Source organism: Halichoerus grypus, chromosome 12 (assembly GCF_964656455.1).
Source record: "Halichoerus grypus chromosome 12, mHalGry1.hap1.1, whole genome shotgun sequence".
In the NCBI taxonomy this organism is placed as follows: domain Eukaryota; kingdom Metazoa; phylum Chordata; class Mammalia; order Carnivora; family Phocidae; genus Halichoerus; species Halichoerus grypus.
In genome coordinates, this window is record NC_135723.1 from 102,760,888 (window position 1) to 102,782,723 (window position 21,836).

Consider the following 21,836-nt stretch of genomic DNA (forward strand, 5'->3'; position numbering starts at 1 on the left):
TCATGGATAAAAGTGGAATCACAAAGACCAGGTAAGGGCAAGGGGATGGTAGGTTGGGCCAGGGTAGTAGATACAAGCATGGTCAAAAAACGGGGGGCAGGAGGGAGGGCGAGAGGAAGGCAGGCAGGAAGGATGGAAGGAAGGAAAAGAGACAGTTGGATCCCAGATATGTTTGATACTAGAATCTTCAGACCGAAGCCCAAGATTGGGTGTGAACTATGAAAATATAAAGTGAGGATAACTGAAGCCCCCTCCCTGTCCAGCCCCCGGGGTAGATGAAGGTGCAGAGTCCTGCGATGGGGACCGCCGTGAGAAGGGGAGCATTAGGGGCTCGGTCATCCCCTCAGAATTGAAGCCCTAGCCCCAGGACTTCAGGAAGTGACTGGATTTGGGGATGGAGTCTTTCAAGAGATGATGTAGTTAGGCAAGACCATTAAGGGGCCCTGACCTGATCAGAATGGTGTGCTTATGAGGAGAAATTTGGACACACAACGAGCCAACATGTCTGCACTCCAACAGAGGCAAGACCCTGAGGACACAGTCTGGTCTGAGAATCCGTTCACCACTGAGGACACATAGCCAGGCCCTACAGCATTGTTGACTGCACAGTACTTCAGTTCTATAAGGCCTCTGTTCCCATTGGGAAGGAGTCGAGCAAACACAGAGACTTACTTAAGGAAAATAATCACCATGTCAATAACCAACACAACAGCAAGTCTAGAATAAGAAACCTATCCCTCTGCCTTTCTAGCGGTTCTTGTCTGTTATGGGGGAAAGTCACCTGGAAGAATGAAAATGGAAGAACAAAAGGGAAAAGAGGTCACAGAAACTTCAGTGTGACACACACTGGGTCTAGTCGAGGGAGGGGAGATCAGCTCATGAGCAGATCAGTATACGTTTCTCTTACCAGGATAAAGTCATCACCTTCAAGGTCAAGATTAGGAAGCTGGTCAGAACAGGTTCCATTCTTTTTATATATGAGCAATTTTTAATCCCACAGCTGTTTGGGGAAAAAAAATCTGAGTAATCATCACCTCAATGATGGAAGCTAGATCAACCTCCCACAAGTTTGCACCTTGAGAAGATTGGATGGAAGGAAATACACAGCGATGTGAGCTCGCATGACATTTTGATGAATGGTCTTCCACTTGAACTGGATGCTTCATTAATTCCTGTCTACACATCTGTTTCTGCACTTCCTCCTACAGCACTTTCCCCATGCTAGCCTCAGACCCAGTACTTACGGCTTTCCAAACATCCCCCCCATTATATTCTTTTTTTGAAGGTCTGCGGGGATTGGTATGAAGGGGAATGCTATAAATACAAAGAAAATAACTCACATGGCCAGGTAGAGCTCCCAAGAGGCCCTGCTCTTTGACACAATTAAGCCTCATTAAGGTTATGTTGTGCTGAAAAGTGGCCTTCTCAAGGAGTGTGAGATGTGCATTTTATTTAACTATATTTACACTGAGTTCAACTATTCCACAGTCTCATTATGTATAATGCATTTACTAATGAAGAAATCAAAACATGACATGCATAAAATTCGTAGCACAGTTTTCAAACTCTGGTGGTACAGAGAAGCTCCCTTTAGGTCAGAACGCAGAGTTCATGCGTGTCACATGGTCGTTAAGAACATTGGCTTCAAAGTCACAAAGATCTGGGCTTAATCCTTGTTCGACCTCTAACTAGCTGTTACTTGGGACAAGTTATCTCTCTTCCTAAGCCTGTTTCCATTTGAAAAATGGGAAATAACAAAATCTCTCTAGTAGGGTTTTAATGAAGATGAAAATTGTATTACCCAAAGCTTAGCATGCTGCCGGGCATAGAATGAGGAGGGCCCAGAGTGGTTGCTGTGATGGGGCTGCTGCTGATGTGAACAGGATGAAGATGATGGTGATGGTGATGATCATGGTGCTGGTGGTGCTGGTGATGATGGTTGTCACAATGACAATGGTGATGATGGTGATGATGATGATGGTGTTGATGATGATGATCATGATATTTAACTGAACACATTTTCTCTGAAATGAAATACACTGTTGCCTTTTCAGATCATCAGGCAAAGAAGGCCCCTTAGGACATGTCCCAGCTTTGGCTTGTGCCACTCAAGACCTTGGTATGCTTCCTAATAAGAAAGGGAACTTACATGAATTGGTTTTACTGAAATGCACCATTTAATATTCCCTCACATATTCTAAGCTCAAAAAATACAGATGTAGACAATTGTATTATAACTTTTAGTAAATTTGTTCGATCATAATATTCAATATTACTGTATCATAGATTGTATTAGCACATATTAAAAACACTGTAAATGAGAGACACCTGGGTGGCTCAGCTGGTTGAGCATCTGACTCTTGGTTTCAGCTCAGGTCATGATCTCAGGGTCCTGGGATCAAGCCCCGTGTCAGGCTGGAGCCAGCTTAAGATTCTCTCTCTCCCTCTCCCACTGTCCCTTCCCCCACTTGTGCACGCTCTCTCTCTCCCTCTCTCAAAAAACAAAAACAAAGCAAAACAAATAAACCTGTAAATGAGAATGTAACCAACTTATAAACAATAAGCTTAAGATTATTGTTGTGGCCAGGGATCTTTCTTGGACCAGAAAAGGGAGATAAGGAAAACAAAAATATCTCATTCTCTTACAGTATATTTCTTAGGCTTTATTGTATTTTATTTTGGTCTTATGCTTAACAAGAGATAAGACAAGATAATGGGGAAAAACAGAGTTCTCTAAAAGTGCAACATTATCCGATGGCATGGTCGAGAGGTTAGTGCCTGTAACTGCCAAACCATGAAGAGAAGTGACAGACTTGTGCTCTGTACCCCATGCCATGCGTGTGGGTAGCTGGCTAGGATGAGGTCTCAGGAGAGAGGACGCTCTCGTTCCTCCCGGAGATTCTGGGCTGATTCACTAAACAGGCCCTGACTTGGATCCCCTCAACAGTGCTTGTGGGTTGAGTGAATGAATGTGTAAAAAAGAAAAACAAATGAAGCAATCTTAGGAATGCCCTCAATACAGGGAAGTCCTTGAAATCAATCCATCCTTTTGAGGATCTTGGAAGAATCAAGGTCTTATTCACCAAGGCTCAGGTTCTGGAAGAAGAAACAAGGAAGGTTATTTGTCCCCTCTGAACAAACCTGGTCACAGATGTGTTTGCCAGTGAGACCATTGGTTAACCAACCGCACTTGCTAGGTTTTCTGCTCAGGACCACTCACCCTGGGAGGCTGGGCAAATCACTCAGCAGAGTGGAGCCTGATTTCACTCACAAGTTCTCAAAGTTCTCTGGGGCTACCTGGGACATTTTAAGGAGGTCTAGAAAGTGAAAACTGTCATCATAATAAATCTAATATTTTATTTGCCTTCTTCACTTCTATTCTTTCATGAATATGAAAAGGTCATTAATTTTAGAGTCTGCATTGCAACTAACCTTGGTAAGTTTTGATGCCGTTTCAAAGAAGAGTGTCTGCAATTATCTAAAAAGGCAATTAAAATATCCCCCTTTTCCAACTACATGTGTGTGAGGTCTTATTTCCTTCATATACTTAAACTGAAGGAACATGTTGTAAAGAATTGAAGGCAGAGGTCAGGATCCAGTGTTCTTTTATAAAGGCACATATTATTGAGGTTTGCAAAAATTTAAAACAATGCCAATCTACTAACTTATTCTTTTGGAAGATATAGTTATTTTTCATATGTTAATTATATTAACACATAATGGGTTCTTTTAAATAAACTAATGTATAGGTGTACTTAAAATGTCTTATTTAATGTTTTATTTTTATATATTACATTATAATATTATATATATATATATACACACACACACACACACACATATATATCCCACATAAACAAAAGCTCTTTGAAGTTCTCAGTAACTTCTAAAAGTGTGGAGGTCCTGAGCAGAAAATATTTGAAAGTCACTGGATTCGATTATCCAGTCAAAAATCCTCTTCAGGCCCGAAACTTTTGGTTCTAAAACATGCCCAGCCCTCGCTATGTTCTGTGAGGACCAGCAGTGAGTGTCCTTGCCCTCAGCGTCGCCTGGACCTTGTGGAGAGACAGCTATCTCCATGAAGGGGTCAATTAGACAGCCCAGCACCAAGGACTCAGTTGTGGGGCTCAGACAAGGGGACTGTGGGAAGTAGGGTTTGGAGAAGGCGGCTTCTCCTTTGACCTTGGTTACTTTCTCTGTGATGACACACTGTGCTCTCAATAGGGCACGTTCCACAGAATGCTTCTGGGCTTTATTAAGAAACTTTTTATTGAAACCAAGTATTATCTCAATAACCAAATTTTAAACTCACAACGCTGGACCTAGTAATGCGAATGAGCTACATGAGAGCTTTTAAAATTGCCCTGTTTGTTGATTGTTTTGACACAAGATTGGTTGTGTGGCTAGACAAGGCCAACTGGAAGATGAAAAGGCCTCGGGAGGGTGCCTGGGTGGCTCAGTTGGTTAAGCGACTGCCTTCGGCTCAGGTCATGATCCTGGAGTCCCTGGATCGAGTCCTGCATTGGGCTCCCTGCTCGGCGGGGAGTCTGCTTCTCCCTCTGACCCTCCACCCTCTCATGTGCTCTCATTCTCTCTCTCAAATAAATAAATTAAAAAAAAAAAAAAAAGAGAAGGCCTCGGGACCCTGAGCAAACCCCCTATTATGTAACTCTTTAAAAAAAAATCTGTAATATTGAAATGTTACCTGTCACTTTTAAATCCCCTATCGTGGGCCTTGTGCTCTATAAGACACTTTGTGTAGGTTATTGATTTAGAAATAATGGAGTTTTAGGATTTGAATGTTTATCCCAAATCCTAGAAGTACCAATTGGAAATCTGCATCACAATTAAGGAAATGTGATGTTTAAGAAAAACAGCAAAATATATCTGTTCTTCATCACAATTCCTCGGCATCTGGTATAAAATAGATGCTATAAAAAGGACTTTCTTCTTCCAGTGTTAAACCCTAAATAATGAGAAATAATACAAAGGAAATATCTGTCCTCCAGTGAGTAGAGAGAAGGACTGTCCTGACTGCCATTGTTTGAAACTGTGGGCTGACCACAAAGACTTGCATTTTGTGCTGCTTTTCACGGTGAAGTAATTCTCCTCTTCCCTGCAGACTAAATTCGGCATGTTGGAAGAGGGACGTGGTTCTGTGCTCACGTTGTTAGCTTCCCTCCTCAGCCGTGTTACGTAACCCTATTAGGTGCGTCTGGTCCCGCTGTGAATGCATTGAAGGCTGTAGCTCATCACCCAGTTCTGCAGCCTGAGCTACTTTTGTCCCTCTGACGGTGCCCGGGTGCTATGCTGGAATCCTGTCTTACGTCAACATAGAAAATCTGATCATTGCTGTTTACGAACCGATAATATAGGAAAAACCAATCTGAATAGAGAGAAGGAAACAAGTCACTTCCCTTAAGGAAAGCAAAGCACAGTCTATGTAGGCTATGGAGTAACAGCTCAGAACCACAGCATCTAGAAGCTGGTGGGGGCCAGAACACCGTGCACGGCTGTCCTTCCAAGTACCTGCAGGGGAATGGCTTGTCCACCTGCCCAGTCCCCCAGAGGCTGTGCAGGTTTTAGTCTGAAAAGTCTAGTACGTTCAGGGCCCGAGGCACATGAGGTTTTTTCCTGAAAGAGGAAGGAGCTAAGACCCGGTTCCATGTGGTGAAGTCTGTACTAACCAGAAGGGGGAGTCAGATGAAGGTGTGCCCATGCGGGAGAGGAGGTGGTTTTCCCTCTGGAAACAAGGGTACAGGGGTCCCCACTCTAGGCGAGCCTGATGAGGAATCCCACCCCGGCCCCAGCGCTCAGCCCCACCCTGAGGTACACAACCTGGGGCCTTTCGGTCCTTCAGCCCATGTGTGTCCTTCTGCCCACAAGACCCCTGGCCCATGTGGATCAACTCTCCTTTTATTGAAAACCTCCCTTTCCAAAGGAAAGGGGACTTAGGAAATCAGGTGGAAAAGATCTACTGCAATCCTAATGAGTTCTGATTAAGGACTGGATTCATGTTCAACACTGTAAGCTCTTTCATGGGAAGATTCCAGGGTCCCAAGGATATCTGCTTCTGTCATTGCAGCTCAGCAGACTTTGTGTCTTCACCAGTCAGAGGGAAGACATTCAGAAGCTGAAGCTCCAGAAATAGGCCATGTAAATCGCCTATGTATTTTGTTTCTATCAAGTTTAAGTATTCAACAGCACTCCACTTACTTGTCAATCCAGACAGGTGCTAGGGCTGCCTCTTTCTGGGGTAGCAGTCTGGAAGGGGGCGAGGAGGTGGTTGTACCACTGCGGGGGGCAAGCAGAAAAAAATGTGTTGAAATTAGAACAGGTAGGTGTAGAATTCTAGTGTGATCCCGTATTACTCAGCATACAGAACAAGAGAGGAGAGCAAGAAGGGGGATGCAAGGGACAGCAGTGATCAGGAAGGCTCCAGAGAAGGCCCCGGAGTGGCTAGACCTTAGGATTTCAACAGCACACTCTCAGGTGCTGGAGGTAAGTCAGACAGGCTTTCCAATTTACAAGGAGTGCACCTGCTCAGTGGGGCCAGCAAGCGCCACGGCCCATCACTCAGAGAATGTACCTTCCTTGGCAATAATAAGAGGGTCACAGAGAAAGTCAGAGTCAGGGCTAGGCAAAAGACATCAGGCTGCCTCTCCCATAAAACGACACAAAATGTCTCAGACATTGGATCTGGAAGCCAAGTCAACATACCTTGAAGGAGAAAAAGTCCAGTGAAGTTGGACAATATGATTTAACAAGACCTGGAGGTATTTCTGTCTCCAGGATTCCCTGCCATATATTTGCTCTTGAGATTAACCTATTAACGAGATGCTTTGGACGAAGTCTGTCCCGAAGCCCTCAGGTTATATCAAAGGACTGCCAGAGTGGGTTTCCTGGTTGGAAGTTAAAAGTTCTCAAAATTCCTTCTACCTCCAGTATCTTGATATAATCTACATCTCCCAGGATAGATGATTAGCTTCTTGAGAGCAGGTACCCAGATTTATTCACCCACGAATCCCCGGCTGCTTCGCACAGTGTTTGAACAGAAGGGAATATCTCCATAAGTGTCCCCTGTCCTCTGCTAAGATAGGCCTGCGTGCTCCATCCGTCTTTGACAGGCCTTTCTCCTGATATTTACTTTTAATTAAATGGAATGTTCATCAGAGTAAAAAACATGCTTTGCTTAGTACATTACCTCAGACTACAGAGAATGCACCTCTGCTACTTCTTATGGCCCTTTGGGGACAGCTGTGAATTTAGTTTCTTATACTTTATTAGTGTAATTGAAAAGGACATTAATCTAAAGGGAGGCATTTTATACACTGCCTGGCTAAAAATTATACGAATGTGGTTTTCTCAGTAGTACGCCGGCTACTTAAATTTCACCTAAAGATTCACTGCTAAGCTCACAGCCCGCTTTTTCTTTTCTTCCTTGGAATTTGATTTTAGAGGTTCTGGGATCCCCAGAATTTCATTGACGTTCATTTCCAGAATCTCATTGTGGGTAAGCAGTGCAGGGGAGCTGGTCAGGAGTGTTATTGAGGAGAAATACACACAGGTGCTTAAAGTCCTTTGAAAGGGGCTTAGAGAAAGAACCTCAGAGAGATGAGAGATGGTCGTCGTGGTGACCCCCCCACCACTGGCGGTAAAGAGCCCATAGGTGCTCCTCTGGTGTCCCCATTATCCCCATACTGCATGCATTCAGCCCCGAAACCCATCCCGCCCGCAGGCCTTCCGGGGTTTCAGGTGCATGGAGCTCCCAGAAATCCTACTTTGCAGGACAACTCTCTCCAAACCAGGAGCGCAGTGAGATTCATGTTCTCTTAAGCAAATGCACCGATTTGTTTTGTTCCCAGCAGAGGCTCTTCTACCATTTTCCTCAGGACTTTAGATATGTTTAACCTAACTTATGGAGAACATAGAAGAGCTTCATTGATCTGTGGACACAATAAGTCTTAGATGCTGCTCATCTCACGCTCTCTTTGTCCACGGGATCTTTGGATCTGTATTGATTTGAGTCTGACCAATTGGAGATTCTCAATACTGGAGGGTCCGGCCTCTTTGCTCGGCCCTGCTCCCTGCCACTAGCTGTGCGATGTCCAGCAACAGAGTGGTGGAAGCCGAGCAGAGCAAGGGGAGCTCCAGATGTGCGGGACAGAGCTTCCAGTGGAGGATCAGGGCCCTCGGAGCCGTCCCCCCAAAGACAGTAGAGGTCAATGATGGATGCCAGCAAGCTGTCCATTCAGAGGCATTTCTCTCCTCATTATGATGACTATGTGCTTTAAAATTGTCAAGTGGCAATTACCCATATTTCGAGACAGTGCTTTTATAACAAGCAAAATACAGTCTTATCCATGGATAATTATCTCTGTAACAATACACCTTGTTATGTAAGATCACAAGATGAAAAGAGAACAGTTGTCTTGACATTCTGTGGCTTATTTGATTATGTCCACTTTTATGAATAAGCAGCATATTTCAAACTCCAATTCCAAAGTAAAATAGACACTTCGGTGTTTGGGGTCTTTGTTTTTGCTTTTAATGAATGAGAGCTTGAGGGGGAAATGGTTTGGTCCTTGGAATGATTTTTCTTGAAATGTAGCCAGGACGTCAGCCTGGCACAAGTGGAAAGACCTAGTTCTAGCAGCACTAACACTGAGGAGAAAAACTGCCCCATGTGAAATTGTTCTCGGGGTCTGCTGTTTGTCCCTGCCGTTCCTGCTCCTCTCCAGAGAGCCAGGAAGCCAGACAGCAAGAGTGTCTGGTTAAGAGTTTGCTGTGCCACGTGGTCATGGAAAGCATGACCTCAGGAGGTGGGGTGGTCTCTGCACTTGCTCTCTCCCCGGTTTAAAGAGGTCCTAGGTACTCAGGATCCTCAACAGAAAACACACAGCTTGGTATTGACTCATCTCTAGGGACCTTTTCAACTGTAGAATTCTACAGTCCTTTCCTCTGGCCAAAACTTGTCAGTGTAAATTGGAAGCATTATTCCAAGTTTGTAAGTTCCAATGAGCATTTTGATGGGATTCCATGGTTCCTGTCATAACACTGTTCTCGGGGCGCCTGGGTGGCTCAGTCAGTTAAGCATCTGACTCTTGGTTTTAGCTCAGGTCATGATCTCAGGGTGGTGAGATCGAGCCTCGTGTCGGGCTGCATGCTCAGTGCAGAGTCTTCTTGTCCCCTCTCCCTCTGCTCGTCCCCCCCCCCTTCTCTCTCTCTCATAAATAAAATCTTAAAAAAAATAATGACACTGTTCTCAAGTCATAGCATACCACGCTCTTTACACCTGTAAATATGGCAGCCAGTTTCCCCACAATGGTGTAGGAGCCATTTCTTGTACTGGTCTTGAGTACAAGTCAGATGCTTCTAAGGGTTTAGGCCCATCCACTCACCCCCTAACCCTCTGCATGGCCACTGACAACTCTGACCTCCAGACGGGGTAGGGTCCTTGGACTCCTGGCATCCAGAAGTGTTACACCCTAAATTTTAGCACTTAACTAAATTAGGGTTCTTTCATACACATAAGAAAAAGATTTAATTCTTTTTCAAACATGCAAACTAAGATTTTTTTTCATGTCCTCAGGAACTAGTTATCAAAATCTGCAAATCTGTCTTGATTTTTACCTTACCTTCTCTTATAAGCATTTTAGTGCCTACATGTACATTAGGCCCCAAATGTGGCTCTGGGAAGTCATGGGGATAATTTTAAATATGAGTTCTGAAGTCACTGCTTTTCTTGTATTTCATTACAAAATTCAGGAATATTTTCTTTTTAATTAAAACTGAACCTTTTTAAAAAATCCACAACCCTTCACCTCCATCAGTCCTGCTGTGTTCTAGCACAATCGCAGATCCTTGAACTGCATTCATAGCAAACACGATCATCCTAGAGCCAGGGTCAGAGACAGCTACAGATGCCAAACTTGCTCTGCCCATATGCCTCAGGATCACTTGACTGCCCCCATGCACCTGCCCCTGGCACACTTTCTGCACAAGGCCAGCAGCTGTGTCTCCAGAAATGGAGATCTTAGAGGACAGACTCTACTGTGGTCCTCACACAAATAAGTTTCCTGCTTTTTTTCTAGAAGGCATTTGATTTGGATCATTCTGCCCTGAGCCATCTGTTTTGGGAATTGTTACAACTATAACTAAGTTAATTGCTCATTCATACTAAGTGTCAAAATTTCTAAAAATGATCAAGCTGGTAAGGCATCTCCCATGTTCCTTGCACATGATTTGGTCTGTGATCATGGCCATCCTTTCTCCCCCATCTCCCTGACCTAGTCCAGCTTCTCCACATTTAACAGATTAGAATTCAGAATGCAGTTTAGAAACTCAGGAATCCAGGCTCTTGTCCTGTGGCTCTTGTGTTTGAGATTCATAAGACCTTGCTAGTGCCTAGGAGGTATCTGTTTATCCTAGAATGGGGTCAGGATGGAAGTATGTGATGAGCACATCCAGGCTAACCTGGGAGTGATGATGCTTGTGGTGGTGGTGATCTTGCTAAAACAGTAAACCACTTTTATTGGTGGTATACCTATTTTGTTTCAAACTTATGAGTGTTATCTTAGAAATACATACTAACATCTCATCAGTAGTTATTATTCCCATTTTAGAAATAAGGCAACTTTGACTCAGTTGCTAACTGATTTTTCTCAGGATCACACAGATAAACATGGCAAATCCCGAATCCAAATTTGGGTCTACCCGCTGCTAATGGGCCTTCTGCCTCTCCATAACCAGTGTCATCTAGAGTCCCAGTGGGGATGGAGTAGGTAAGTTTGAAGAAAGAAGGAAATTTCCCTTTTAATGGTTAGCATAGTATCAGTGAGGAAATCATATTGATGAGGTCAAGAATTAAACTGGACATGAGAGTATTATTCTGACCTCAGGGGTAAAGGAAGGTGGGTGCAGTGCAGCCTATACACGGCCTCAGGTGAGGAGGGACACAGAACAGGGCAGAGCCCTAGAGATACAGTCATTTTCACTACTTATGGTACATTTTTTCTATAAAGAATTAGTAAATAATGACCATTGTTCCCAGCAGAAATGTAGGGATAGGTGCCTACCAGCCTCTGGTCACAACACTTTCATCAGCTGATGGATACATAGCCTTCTTTTGTGTTTCTGTTGACAGACGCGTTATTGAATATCTGTTGTTCATTCATTCACGTTGACCTCACTCGAGGTCAACAGCACTATAACTCAACGTGAACAAAGCTTTTCTCGCACACGTATTTTCTCCCGAGGGTGCATCACTGCCTTCTTGTGCTGAGGAACACCGGACAGCACTCTGCACTATGTTTTGGGGCCATTTGAAACAGTGAAATCATCACCAAAAAAGAAAAAAACATGAAAAATGTGGCACTAAATGTGTCCATCCTGCAAATTCTCAGAATTCATCTGAACTGTTAAAAAAACCAGACTATACGTAATAACCATTCACAGACAGATACATGGAGCACTTACCTTGTAAGAGCCATTGTTCCTTTAGTTGAACGAGTGAAATAAAAAAGGTGGAAAGGGGGAAAGGAGTCCTCTCTGTCCCTGTGCAGCAGTTCCGAACGTCCTGGCGTAGCCTGTAGCTCTGTTTGCTTTTCCCGTGCAAATAGGAAGCCGCCTCGCTGCCATGTGACGTGCTAGCAGACGCAAGCTGCTGTTTAATGAGCGAGAATTTCCTGCAGCTCTGCGGAATAACCGGTGAGGAAGGTCAGGTGCCTATCCCTGTTGTGCAGGTGACAGGCGTGCTTCAGCTGGCTCTCCGTGTGACTGAAGGAGTGACCACTTGGTTTCATTAAATGGGAGATCCATAGACAATCAGTTCTCTAGATAAAGAGTGTTGTGGGGTGGGGGGAACTGTGAGCAGTTTTGACCCTCAGCAGAAATTGCCAGATTAGGAGGGCGTCCAGGACGCCATGGACGTAAAGCTCAAGCACTGAAACGTCACGGCCGCTTACCAACTTGCTGACTAAAAAAAAAAATGGGCTCAGAACACGTTGAGAAACAGTTTTCACACTCCAGAAAACTCTAAATGACTTTCATGTGTGGATCAGATGCCCTCTTTGAAGAATTTGCTTACTGCCTTGTTTTCATAAGCAGCTTGAAGAAAACTCAGACAGGAACAATGGTCTCCGTCTGCTCTTATAATGCTGCATCTTACTGATACAAAAGTATAGTCATATCCAGTCCTATTTGTCATGAATATAGCACTTGGATCTGTTTCCTCACATGACAAATTAGGGACAAGCACAAACACGGGGCTCTAAGGTGATGTGACTTTTTAGCAGTTATTATAGAGATTATTCATCCAAATATGTGTTTTCACCTTCAAAGGAGTTGCCTATGAAGTAATATACTTACTCTATTAAGGGTACTGTTGTTCCAAACATATTTGGAAATATTTGAACATCTTCACATTTTTTGAAAATGTTTAATGACATTAAATGATAGTCCCTTAAGAAAAACATGTGTGTGCCTCTGTGTGTGTGTCTGTGTGTCTGTGTGTATGAGTATGTGTGTCTGTGTGTGTGTGGTACGGTGTGTGTGTGTGTGTGTATGTGTGTATGAGTGTGTGTGTCTGTGTGTATGAGTGTGTGTGTCTGTGTGTATGAGTATGTGTGTCTGTGTGTGTGTGGTACAGTGTGTGTGTGTGTGTCTGTGTGTCTGTGTGTATGAGTATGTGTGTCTGTGTGTATGAGTGTGTGTGTGTGTGTATGAGTGTGTGTGTCTGTGTGTATGAGTGTGTGTGTGTATGAGTGTGTGTGTCTGTGTGTATGAGTGTGTGTGTGTGTATGAGTGTGTGTCTGTGTGAATGAGTGTGTGTGTGTGTGGTACAGTGTGTGTGTATGTGTGTATGAGTATGTGTGTCTGTGTGTATGAGTGTGTGTGTCTGTATGAGTGTGTGTGTGTGTATGAGTGTGTGTGTGTGTATGAGTGTGTGTGTCTGTGTGTATGAGTGTGTGTGTGTATGAGTGTGTGTGTCTGTGTGTATGAGTGTGTGTGTGTGTGGTACAGTGTGTGTGTATGTGTGTATGAGTATGTGTGTCTGTGTGTATGAGTGTGTGTGTCTGTATGAGTGTGTGTGTGTGTATGAGTGTGTGTGTCTGTATGAGTGTGTGTGTGTATGAGTGTGTGTGTCTGTATGAGTGTGTGTGTGTCTGTGTGTATGAGTGTGTGTGTCTGTATGAGTGTGTGTGTCTGTGTGTATGAGTGTGTGTGTGTGTATGAGTGTGTGTATGTGTGTATGAGTATATGTGTCTGTGTGTGTGTGTATGTGTGTATGAGTGTGTGTGTGTGTGGTACAGTGTGTGTGTGTGTGTGGTATATATATCACGTGTATGTTTTGTTTCTGTTTGATTTGTGTGTACGCATGTGTGATGTGTGATGCATGTGTACATGTGTGAAGATCTAATCATTTAGAGGCGTGTATGGAGAATACCATTGTTGATCAAATCTATTGTTTTGTGTAGGGTCAAAAAAAATGACATATGTGATGATAAAATTTTGCCATTGATTTTCATTTGTGCTCCCCAAACCGTCGGGATGTTCTTGAGTTGCTTCAGGGGCACTGCCGTGGAGATGAGAATCTGGCTTTCTGAAGTGATGGTTTTGAAGGGCATCACTTAATGGGTCAGATGTATATGAATATAGCAGTATTTAGAGTAGCGTGCCATGTGTGTAGATGAAAAAAAAAGTGTCATGTTAGCGTGAGCCTTTCTTACTGGTGACAATTGTGTTTAGACTGCAGAGTCTCATTAGTTTGATTTTTGAAATCCAAGATAAACTTTTAGAACAGGATATTGGTATATCCACTGAGCTTTGAGAATGTAATGAGTGGACACATAACTTAATTTCACTGGGAGTGGAACACCTTGCCTATTTAAAGGATTGCTTGTTGGCTAACTTGCTGATAGTTCCTGCAACTTGGTCTAACACTTAGATCATTTGTCCTCAAGTGGATTTAGCTTTAAATAAAGAACTCCACACACATAGGGGGTGATCTGTGAATCAACTGTGAAAAAACAGTTCTAAGAACCTCTGGAGTAGATCATGTTTTTTCCTATTGAGATAATAATCGTATTAGGCCATTGTTTTGAATAATGCTTGTATTCTGTTCAAAGCTTAAAACCTTTTATAATTCTAAATAAATGTTAAGAAGAGTCAGTATGATATTTTGAAGGAAGAGTTACATTTAGCACAGATAAAAGTAAAATAATTGTTCATCCCCTGTAATTGCATTTGAATGGGCCAGCAGCAAGAGAATCACTCAGAAACCCAGGAAAGTAGAGCAGGCCTGCCATTATCCCTCTTCCTGTTATTTTAGCATTTGTGGGTTTTTTTAAACTTCTTATCACAAAGCTCTTGAGCATTAGACTAAATGCAAATGTAAATTGTAAACTTACTCCTTTGGGCTTCACAAAGACTTAAGCTAAGGACTCAAGAAGTGAATCTTTCTGGAGAAGCTTTTCCTAAAAACCCAGTCTACCTCCTAGGCTGAAATAGAGGCCTGAGGGGAGCGTGAGTGCAGGCAGCCCATGGTTTGGCAGATGGTGCCTGGGCTGGTGCTCTTCTCTCCACTTACTCTATGGCCTTGGATAGGTCATGTCCCTGCTGAGTCTGAGCTCCCTTCTTCCGGGAACAGTGACTCTGGGGACTGGGCATGATGTGGTCAGTACGGAGCACGGGCTCAGGTAGTTGCTCCGTAAATGGTGGCCACAATTATGCCTATTAATTAGTTACTAACTCAATTTACATTTGGATTTAATTAATACTGGTAATGAGTGGGTTCATTACTCTATTAGCAACATATTTGCCAGCTGAAAATCATTTCTAGGAAAATCCCAGTACTGGCCTTTTTCTATTTCCTTATATCGCCTGGTCCTAATAATGCAGCGTGAGGGTCAACGTGAACTGATGGTCACTCTGTGTCAAGCCTGTCCTGAGCCACTTACGTATGAACACATGTGATTCTCCCAGCCACCCCATGAAGTAAGCACAATTACTGTCCCGTTTTTACAGATAAAGAAACTGAGGTAGGGACACTTGACTGAAGGCATGCGGCTAGGAAGTGATAGACATGTGATCGTTAAGTGACAAGAATGTAGTCTTAAATGCCAGGATTTATACTTGTAAATAGGCCCAGCACATGGTGGGCTTTCTCTCTGTTGGGGCTGCTTCCCCACTGTGAAATGTGTTCAGAACCATTCAGGAGTCACTCTTGGGTCTCTTATTTTCATTGTCACAACTGGTTGATGGACACAACCATTTTTCATTGTAAATGTACATGACTTGTGACTACTTTGTTAAAAACCAAAATGGCCACAAAGTCCAAAGAGTTATCCCCATTGACTATCTACGAGAATGTGCTGGAAGGTCTTAGGAGATCATGCTAAGTGGAAATGCATTTTGCATCTCAGCATAAGATCTATGGAATAAGTATGCATTTTGGTGAGGATCTGCCTTACATTGGGCCAGACAGATGGCTTTTAGCCCCAGAACTGATCTGGGTCAGTGACCCCTTTTTTATAGTCATACCGCGTACTTAGGAGTTTGAAGTTCTCTGGTGCATGAGACTGCATCCTGCTACCTGAGAAAGAGGCAAACCACCTTCCTTGCCTGAAAAGAGCTTCTCCCAAGTTCTTCAGCAAAAAAAAACGTATTGTCTGGGGTTTGGAGTCCCTCGTGGGTCTCTGTGACTGTATCCTTCTACACTTCTGTTTCCCCCCTGTCAGATGAAGAGTCACCTCACCTAAGAGAGTTCTCATGAGGGATCTATGTAAGTGTCGCTGGGGAAGCCTGGTACAGGGCCTGGCACATTCTAAACATGCATAATGCTCCTTCATTCCCTCTGCGTTCAGTGTGCCTGTGGGTCCATCATGTAGGCATGGAGCTGCGGTTTGCATTTGATGTGGTACCCTTGCCAGCGGATCTTCAGTCCGTTGTCCAGCCCAGCAACTGGGCGGTCGTTGGAGTTGTTCTCAGGGTTGGCCCCCCAGCACGTGTACCATATACCCCAGCCATCCATGTAAGAGGTTTTCCTAAACTGCATGTGGCTGACAAAGTAGCTGCCCCTCAGGGGTGGGTTTCCATCTCTTGTGTGCAATTTTTTATGACTCTTACTTCCTCCTTCTGGGCCTTTCCTTCCCTCTGTGCTCCACATCCTGCAGGAGAGAGGCTGTGGAATCAGAAGAGTATGCACCTCACCCTGGGCTCGGCTCTCCCTTTAGACTCAAAACTGGGAGTGGGATGTGCAGCCCGGGGGCCTTGGGAGTGGGATGTGCAGCCCGGGGGCCTTGGTGAGGAAGGCTCTTGCCCGTGGTGCCTTCTCAGGTGCTTTCCTTGGAGTTGCTATCAAGTCGTGTGCTTATTTGAAAGAATTCACACATAATGGCTCATTTATGGTAGTTAGGCATTGAAATGAAGGCCATTCTCCTTTCACAATAAAACAAAATAAACGGCTCTAATGTAAGTACAGGGTGACTTTTAAGGGGTTAGAAGCAATCTTAAGTGGTCAACTTATACCAGGAGGTTAAATGAGAGATATTGACTCTCTGGAGCCACATCCTGCTCAGGCCAGCATCAGAACACACCTGACGTCTCGCTCCGGCCCAGGGGCAACACCTGGACATATTTGTAGGGTCAGGATACCTACATCCTGTCTTCAGTTCCCACCCTATGATGAAGCACACAGTGATATTCAGAGTAGGCTTCTGAACTGGGACCAGGCTCTTTCCCAGTGCCCTGTTGGTCCTACTAACGTAATGTGCTCACCTTCTGAATGCTAGAACCTGGCTCACATTGCCCTAGATCACTCATTTGAGAGGCAGACTGGAGTGGACATTCCAAGCATGAACTGTGCGACCACATGCCACTTTAAATCCTGAACTTGACACAGTTGTGTAATCTTGGGCAAGTGAATTCAGCAATTGCTGCGTTGGTTCACTCATTTGTAAAATGAGGATGATAATCTACTTTGTAGGTTTACTTTAGGAATAATTGAGTTAATACATAGGAACTATAAGAATGCCTGGTACTTGGTATTTGTTAGTAAGAGCTAGCCATCATCATCATCCTCATCATCATCCTCATCATCATCACATCACCAGCAGGAACTTAATGAGTACCTATAAGGGCAAAGCAATACACGCAGCTCCTTGGGATTCACAATGATAAGCAAGGCATGGCTCCTTTCTTCAGGGAACTCACTCTCCATTCAAGGCAAACAATAATATTAATAGAAGCATAAATAGCCATTATTATAGAGCTCATCTAGCACAGGATACCATAGAAATTCCTGGGAAGCAATCCTATTGAGACAGAACTTGAGCGTCCTCTGTGATCCTGGTATCTTGCCAGATAGAAGTTCAAATAAGACTTAAACTGAGCTCCATGCAACCCCAAGTATATGAGAGCATGATGAGCAGACATCCGCCCACCATCTACATGCAGGGAATTGGATGTGAGGGCGATCTGGCTGTGACATCTGTCACCCCATTGATCGCCAGGGTTGATTCGGCTGATCTGGCTGGCTAGGCAGGTGTCCCCGTCCTCCCTCCCACTCCATGTGCGTCCCTCCCGAAGCTGCGTGCTCGGTCGAAGAGGACGAACTTCCCAGATAGAGGAGGACCGTTCTTCGGTCAAGGGTATACGAGTGGCTGCGCTCCCCTGCTAGAACCTCCAAACAAGCTCTCAAGGTACATGCAGGGAACTGAATATTGCACTGTCCAGGGGACGTGTGTTGCTTGCTAATTATTCTGACACCATGAGGACAAGGGAACCGCTGCCTCTGGACCCAAATCATTGCAGTCCTCTTGCAGATGCATGACACGAAAACAGCTATTTTAGGATTCAAAATTAACAGATTATGCTATGTAGAGCTTTTTTTTGTTTGTTTCAAAGTGTTTTCCAAACATTGCATCATTTAACCTTCATGACATTGATGTTAGATAAGCAAGCAAGAATTCTTTCTGTGCTTGACAATTGGGGAAGCTGAGTCAGTCTCAAGAAGATGTATGATCATGGTCATTGGAGAAGGGCCTTCTGCCTTTTGGGCCAACTCGCACTCCATGGGACCGTAAGGTACCTGTTATAGGTGGATCTTTGCTGATTTATAGACCAATGGAGGAGTTGTTACTCAATTCTACCAGGACATTGAGACTATTTGCAAAACATAAATTAATAGTCATGCAAATTTCAGCCAATTAATTATATTTCTGAAATTAAAAAAGCTAAACTACTCAAAAGAATTGAAAACAGGGACTCAGATACTTATGGCTAGTGTTTGTTGTCGCACTATTCACAGTAGCCAAAAGGTGGAAACAACCCAACTGTCTATCAGTGGATGAATGGATAAATAAAACGTGCTACCTACTTACAATGGAATATTACTGAGCCATAAAAAGGGATGAAGTTCTGATACATTCTACAACATGGATAAACCTTGAAAAAACTGTACCAAGTGAAATAAGCCAGACAGAAAGGACAAATACTGCATGATTCCACTCATACGAGACATCTAGGAGGGGCAGATTCGTAGAGAGAGAAAGTTGGGAGGGGTCACCAGGGCTGGGGGAGGGGAAGTGGGACCTACCGCTTGATGGTTACGGGGTTTCTGTCTGGGGGCGACAACATGGCGGGCACAGACCGTGGTGATGGAAGCACGCCATGAATGTGCTCACCGCCACTCAACCGTGTACCCAACACTGGCTAAACTGGCCGATTTTATGATATATGAAACTTACAAAACCACAATTGAAAAACACAGCTCTAGTAACTCTCAGTGAGAAAATGCTTTCAAAAAAGTGGGAAGATGGCAACATAAGAATATTATAAATTATGAGAAAGATGATAAGTTCTTATATTCTTCATGAGAAGTATGGATATCACAATGCAGAGGTGATCTTAGTTTAATTTTAAGACTATTTGTTCCTGCTGTCCTGTTAGGATATATATGTGGACTACTGGCATGCTTAGAATACAGAAAAGACTGAGTCTGTGGAGTGATAACGTTTTAACTTTTTGCAAGAAAACTCTGGTATGTTTTTCATTCTGACAAATTTGGTGATCAGAAAGATGAGGAGCTCCTTCAACTCATTCATCCTTACGTCCTCAAGGACCACATATCATCTGTTTACCTCATCCTACTGAAATCTACCTCTAAGAAAACATAGCTAATTCCTCAATATTGTCTTTAAAATACATATGCTCTTGATCAGTGCGCTAAATATATTTATAGTTTCTATGCTGTACCTTGGAAAAGAACAGATTCAGTTTTCCAAAACTGTGGACCCAAGAAGAGCATTTATGTTCTGCATAATGGGCAGGAAATGGGGAGAAGGCAGACGGTTGTGTCTAGCGATGAGGAAGAGGAAGTGAGCTGGAGCTCCTGGTCCCAGGTCAGCCTCCGGCTTCGTCAGCTTCCGGCTTTGTCAGCCTCCAACTTCGTCAGCAGCCTCGGGCAACGTCTCCATCTTTGTGCACCTTGACGCAGTCATGAGTAAAATGATTTGTGATATTGAATCCCCAGGCTGCATGTTCAGGACAGACACTGAGCCTTGGGGTGCTTGGAGCCGGGCAGGTCACAGGTGCCTCGGGCCATCATGGAACATTCAGACCAGACGGTACAACAGAATGCTCACTTAGCCAAGGCAGCAGCATCATTTATCCATGTGATGGCCCTGCATGGAGGTGGCCTTTGTCTGCTGAGTGACTTTTTGGAAGCTCATTCCCCACCAGGCAAGGGGGTTACTGAGAAGACCTTAGAAGATTGAGAAGACAAGGCTCCCCAGTGGCTGAGGGTTAGTGGTAAGTTGGCTTTGGAGCCCAGACTTCACTGTGGCCTTGGGAACTGTCCAGCCAGTGTCCAGGAAGCAGCTCTTCTATCCTGCCCTCCGTGGTCTCATCCAAGGCCAGTATCCCACTGACCACACTCCTGCCAGCATCACTCCTGGGGTTTCTGGGTTTGGAGAAGTAAAACACATTAGGTGTTTGTCTTCTGAAAAAGCTCGTGATCGCCAACAGCAAGACAGATCTTGCAAATGCAGGCGGCCCTAAGTCTTACGTAGGAGAGATGTGTGTTTGGTGAGTGCTGGGTCTCCCCAGTGGGTCAGTTTGCGAAAATGTTTAAAACGGCCACAGAGGGAGGAGAACAAACCATCAAACTTTGCTGACATCAGGTGTGTGAAGTTTCAGAGTGGATGATCTTGTGTTTGTAAGTGCAGAGGGAAGTTCGTTCCTCATGGCTGGGTAGATTGTCTACCAACTCGCACGGATCCTACTCGGTGCAAAAAGTCCCTCCAGTTAATAGCTGGTGTCAATTGCTGTAGGCAAATGTCATGTGGTTAGGCAGCTGGACGAGTCTCACGTGGGCATGTCCTCTGCAACTGTCATCTGTTTTCCAAGAATTCTGTCCCAAGGCGAAGACAGAAGAGGGAAGCCGGGAGCTGAGGAGTCACAGGGAGCTGGGAGCAGGGCACGCTGCTTCCCACAGGGCCCATCTGCTTGGCAGGCTGAGACTGGCAGCTCGGCCACACTTGTGAGAACCAGACTCCCCGATGTGCCTGCAGAAGGGGCTCTTGTCACCTCCCACCTTCCCTCATGAAACAGCGTGTCTGACAGAGTCGGAAAAGAGAATCAACTGTGACGTGGGGAGGAGGGTCGAGCGCGGCCTTCTATAGGCCAGGTTGTCCAGAGACGTTCCTGCTATTTGTGTCCTCAAATGACTGAGAGTATTAAAGATGACCAGGCAGGATCCATCTTGAAGGTGTCTGAGTATTTTAGAAGATTTGGCCACCACCAAGGGGGATCTTCTTCTACAGAAAGTAAGCCTGATAAAAATGGCGTGAAGACACCCCTCCCAGAGGGACGTTACGGGGCGTCACCAGTGCACCTGCTGAGTGGTGCCACAGTCACTGTGCCGATCCAGGAAGATCAGGCCCTCCTCTGGGCCACGCGGCTCCCTGCACCCAGGGCCTGGGGAGCCGTGAGAACATTCCTCTGACTTGGAGAGTTTGCTTTGCTTAGACTTAGCAAGGGAGGGCATGGTGTGGTGGTGGTGAGGGGTCATGCCGTGTTTTTCCCTCAGTGCAATCTAGCAGCTGAGCCCCATGAGTTCTGTGTGAACCTTCTGCCTGGAGACGAGGAAGGGGCAAGGAGAGCTGGTGGGCAAGCAAAGGCCTTGGAAGTCAATGCAGGGCAAGGCGAAGGACTTGGAGCTGGATGTGAGATCCAGGGATGCCGCCGGCCCACCTGGCAGAGGAAGCCGCTAGTGAGGAAGATGTGTGGGAACCGCACAGCGCCCATCAGAGCCCCAGCCACCGCCTTCTCACGGTGGGGAGGACAGCAGGCTCCAGAGGACTCAGTGGGAGAACTGGGGTCTGCCCATGCTCTGCTGCTGGCTCGCCGAGTACGCTCAGACCAGGAATGCAGCCTCCCTGGGCACCTGCCGTCTTCAGGTATTCCTCACGGTAGGGGAGATGATCGGCGCCTCGCCCACCACTCAGGTCGGAGTAACAGTGACATCGCATGTAAGGGCGTGGTGTAGCTGTGTTCTCCGAGGAAGTCATGATTCAGAAAAGCGGTTTCATCCCTAGGATGAAGCCCTCCACGTTTCGCTCCCTGCAGGTGGCAGAAAGGAGAGTCTCTGTAACAGCTACGTTTCAGCAGATATTTACTGGGCACCTACTAGGTCAGGCACTGTTTGAACATGCCGTTGGCATTCTCATGGACACTTGAGGAAATCGAGTCCCACACAGATGGGGTGAAGTGACTGGGCGAGGAAAACCATGAGCAACAGAGACACAAACGCAAGCGTAGGAAAGGATGATTCT

At 45.0% G+C, this 21,836-nt stretch overlaps 1 protein-coding gene and 1 long non-coding RNA gene across 5 annotated transcripts in view; one reads left to right on the plus strand and one right to left on the minus strand.

Annotated features, from left to right (window-relative positions):
- Window positions 1–21,836, plus strand: part of DPP6 (dipeptidyl peptidase like 6) — an 898,846-nt gene that overhangs the window by 392,767 nt on the left and 484,243 nt on the right. The window lies entirely within an intron of this gene.
- Window positions 2,695–11,818, minus strand: LOC144379688 (uncharacterized). Its single transcript, XR_013443025.1, has 3 exons — window positions 11,479–11,818; window positions 6,217–6,294; window positions 2,695–3,096 (listed from the first exon to the last, which is right to left on the minus strand). It is a non-coding gene; the product is annotated as an uncharacterized LOC144379688 (long non-coding RNA).